The sequence below is a fragment of the Acyrthosiphon pisum genome, chromosome X, assembly GCF_005508785.2.
Source record: "Acyrthosiphon pisum isolate AL4f chromosome X, pea_aphid_22Mar2018_4r6ur, whole genome shotgun sequence".
NCBI classification, from domain to species: Eukaryota; Metazoa; Arthropoda; class Insecta; order Hemiptera; family Aphididae; genus Acyrthosiphon; species Acyrthosiphon pisum.
The window spans coordinates 87,452,974-87,458,142 of NC_042493.1; positions in this window are offsets into that span (position 1 = coordinate 87,452,974).

Sequence of the window (5,169 nt, forward strand, 5' to 3'; positions counted from 1 at the left end):
AACATCTGGAGGAAGGTAATAGCTTAATTTTAATATCTTAACATCTGAATTAAATATATTTATCGACAGGAGTCGTATTTATATTTCTTCTTATTTTTAAGTTATTACAGAAAGGTTCCTATAATATTGTTTCTAAGACAGATGAAAAAAATTAAAAACCCATAGTCACAATTTTTTTTTATAAGTACCTATCTAAAGTTCAAATATTGAGAAAAAACGTAAAAATGACGAAAATTTACAAATTATTTTGAGTTAGAAATTCATGAAAAATTTTCTTTTTAAATCTAAGATTTGAAAATGTAATACAAGATTCCTCATAAGTCAGTCTACCTTTTTCAAAAAAAAAATTTCTACAAGAAAGTCAAATTAAATTTTTTGAAATTCATATTTTTACAACATTTGATATTCACTTGATTTCTCATATAACGATTTTCTTATTTTGTTGTTATTAAAAAATGAATGACTGCAGATACTTGAAAATTTCACTACATGTTTATATTAGCATTTTATATATACGATAAAATTCTGTTACTTAATTCTGTAGTTAATTCTGTTACCAAAAAATCTAAAAAAAATAAAGAAGCACAGTTTATTTTTATAGTAATTTTAAGTTCAGATTTGGAGGAAATTACTATTTTAGTTATTTTGTTGTGATTGTATAATACTATTCGTGGGTACTTGAAACTTCTAAAGTATACTATTATATTATATCTATGATAGGACCACGGTTTATTGTTGATGTATAACGCGTTATAAGTACCTACCTAATGGATATTGTGATATGGTTAATTTGGAATTTATTATAGATACCTATTATAGGTCATTTTTTTTTTTATAATACCATAGATTAGTAGATAATAATATTATATCTCATACTAGATTGACATACCGTCTCCGCTCAGAATCGTTTTTCTTATACAGTGATATTTTATCATTGAATTCAAATTTAATACTATCCATTATACAGTGACCCACTACTGTACAGCAGAGGGACATCCACTTACCTGCTTTTTATATTTTGTGTCTGTCATCACTTTTTAAAACATGACATTTTGACTGAATGTTTATATTAGAATTTTCTATACACTATACAACTTAATACTTACAAATTAATTTTACATGTTTTAAGCTGTTTACGGATATTTTCAGTTTTTACTTGTTTACAATTTTTTTTTTTCTATAAATTTCAATACAAATGTATTCGTTGGGTAAAAAAGCTTGAAAAATTGATACAAGGGTCCTAATATGGCAGTTGAAATTTATTAAAAATACTTAGTCACAATTTTTTTTTTAAGCATTTTAAGTTCAATTTTTGACAAATTTATAGGCGGCAATGGCATTCATAATCATATATCTATAGATTATAGATTCTTCATAATATTTTTTCGTTTTATCGTAATAAATTAATTTTTTCTCCAGTGACTTAAAAATATAATATTATAAATGTCACAATGTTATATATATTATATTACCTATATTGTTTATATTATATGGAACATCCCAACATACGTAAGTATATATTTTTAATAATAATATACCTATTACCTATAGGCTATAATATTTACAGTCTTACAGAGATCTAAATAAGCTATAGATTGGAATAAATACATTCGAGTCTCAATGGACAAGGATATCTAAATATTCTATATTGTAATTTGTAGCTATTGTAGTATTGTAGTTATAATACATTAATACGTATGACGTATCATTGAATCAACTATCAACATTAGGTATTCACTATTAACTTATCAAAGTTCTAAACATAACTATAATATTTTTTTGTTTTTATCGCATATTTAGAAATTAGAGATGTTTACGGTTAAATTGTGTACAAAATGTTCAAGCATTTTTATTTTTGACCCAATAACATTTTATTGACATTTACAGAAAAAAAACTAAAAAAATTGAAAATTGTCCGTAAACAACTTCAAACGAGTCAAAATATTTTGAAAATTTTATGAAGTATAGAAAATAATAAAATAAACATATGGTGTAATTTCCAAGTATCTAAGGTTATTTATTTTTGAATTAAAACAAAATAAATAAAGCGCTCTATGAGAAATCGAGTAAATGTTGTATAAATGTTATATACAAATGAATGTTGTGTAAAATCGAACTTCAAACGCTTATAAAAATTTAATTTAATTTTCCGGTAGACAATTTTTTTGTTGATAAAGATAGACACACTAGGTAGACACACTTATGAGAAATCTTGTATTAAATTTTAAAATCTTAGATATAAAAAGAAAAGTTTTTTACCTAGTTGTTACGAAGTCGAAGTCGTCGAGTGTTAGGTCGACGATTTTCTGTGACAATTTTATTATTGATAGTAATGATGCTAAGCAACGAAATGAAGTCAAAACTGACTCAGTGGTACCAGGGTCGCATTGAATTGCCGCTACTCGGTCTTCGGTATTGACGTCGGCGGCTGAATCGTCGACGGTGGACGACGGTGGAGTTATTCATTCAACAGTCACCACTGCATGTGTTCCTGTTACTTATGCTGTTTTATTTTTACATGTTTTCTTCACTTTATTCACTTTGTGGCCACCGTTGTCAACTGATCCAAACAGTTCAGTGACTTTTTGAAAATTATGCCGTGTTTTCGTGATTTTATGATTTTTGACGGATTAGAAAAAAAGAACCCTTTGTTATAGTCTTTTTAGAAATACTTTTCAAATGTACCTTCAGAATACGTATTTAAATACTTGGCCAAACACCAGTCAATGCTGTCATTAATTGTATTTGATATATGTATTCGAATAACTACTGTCTTTCAAAAGTATTTAAAAATACATTTAGTTTTTTTTTCATTTTTTGTAGTATTTTAAAATGTTTGTACGTTTATAACGAGTGAAATATTTTAATTAAACTATTGATAAATCATAAATACATTCTTTACCTACTTAATAGGTAACTATTATTACAATAATTATACAACTATTTTTATTGTCAAGTTATTTTTCAGCACTTTTTAGTATATATGGATTTTAGGTATTGTGTCATTTGCGCATTAATTAAAATGTTAAAAGTTCTTTGAAGCATTGAAAAATATAACTTTATGACCAAATTTTAAAATTATAAATACGAAACAAAAAAGCAGATAAGTGGGTATTGCTTTGATGTACAGTATACAAAAACCGATTCTGAGTGAAGACAGCTGGCAGCCTATAATATTATTATATTAATTAGTTCATTTGATGATATTATTGTGATTAGTGTAATTTATTTTACCAGGTATTGGCATTAGTACAACTGTATAGCAGTAGGTTATATTAATTTTTGCATCATTAAACTGTTAAAATGTTTTAATTATTTAAGTAAATTAAAAATTCAAGCTCTTATAATATACAAGATATCAATTATCCCATTAGGTAAGTACCACATTTGCAATAAAATAATAAACAATGACAAAAAAAAAAAAAACAAAACAAAGTAATTAATAAAAATGACTCATTTTCTTATAAATATTAAATTTATTAAATTTATTTATTTCAATTTATCAATATTCTTCTTTTTTTTAGAGTTTCCCATTTTGAGCCATTTCATTTAAAAAAATCTTTTTCAGAAGAAAGCCACATCAAATTGTTTAATGTAGAGTCTTCTTGGGTTGTTCTTAAATAGTTTTTCAAGTTTTTGACTATTTCAAATTTGCTAAATGACCTCTTATTGCCAGCAACGGTTACAGGTGCTGTTCACGATAAGCGGCATAATAGATTGGCTAATGTCAAAGCAGTTTTTAATTCATGGGAAACTATTGCTAGATCACTCATAGTGCTTTTATTTTGACATTGATTGTAGAGCACTTCCAGTTCACACTGCAAAGTTAATGTATCAATTTCAATATTATTCGGTAAAAATTGTATTGCATCTTGAATAAGTGTTTATAAATTTGTATTTATATGATAGAGGGAAAATAGTTTTATATATTATCCAATAATTAAAATTATTCATTAACTTACATTCTCCAATAAAAGTATATTTTGGACATTGCTGACATCGAGACTAACGTCATCCATATTAATACTGGCAACAGTTGACACATCATTTTTTTCTACTAGAACATTAGTTTTAAATGCAAGTTCTGAATTAACCTAAGAAAAATAAAATATGTATTAAATAAGTTTGTATTTAATAGATGGCAAATTATATCATATACTATACAAGATACAGTTAAAATTAATTAATTAAAATTGATTAAAAGAAAATAGTAGATATGTACCATGTGGGTACTGGGTGTCTGAGTAGTTATAAACAATTTAGGAACAAATCAGTTAAGTACATAATAGTAATTAAAAATACATTTTTAAAGATATTTTATCAAAATATATTATAATATTATATAAGTGGCTACATTAGTAGGAAGTCGGTTCTATCAAATAATTTAATAATAAAACAAGCAATATAAAGCTTACATTTTCCAATAAATTTGACAAAGGTGGGCAAGTTAATGAAAATAAATAACTCAAGTTAAGTTAAGTTAAGAGGACACAAGATCGATAGGTTAAAAATTAACAGTTAACAAATTATAAATTTAACTCGATAGGTTAAAAGTTAATATAGAAAAAAATATTAACTTAACTCAGTTTAAAAAAAGTTAATCTATTTTTTTTTAATTAGTATGTAAATCACATAAAGAGTGAATGTGTCTTTCTAGTTTCTAATTTTTAAATTATAAAAAACAATTTTATTGAACTTTTATCATAATGTACGCTGTATACCCTTTTACTTTTACTTTACCTATTATTTACTAATTTAAACTATACTCATCTCAAATTAATAATTTAACAAATATATTTTTTTATATCGTATAGAAATTGAATGTCATAATACGTGAAGATGAATACATGACCTTCATATATAGGTATTATAAGTTATATTACATTAAAACATAACAATTGTAAATTTGTAATTTAAAATTATTAATTTTATTAAAAACATTTATATAATTGCAACTCGCATAATATATAATTTACAGCTTAATGAAATATATAAATATACACAAATTATGTTATCAAGATAAAAAACAGAAATGTTTGTGTTTTTTATTGGAATATTTTTATTTTAGATTCTGAACGAAGTGATGAATGTATTGATTTTACAATGATGTGTGTTTTTTTTTTTTTTTTTGTGTCTGACGACAACTTTTGGAGCAGTAAAAATGCTTCG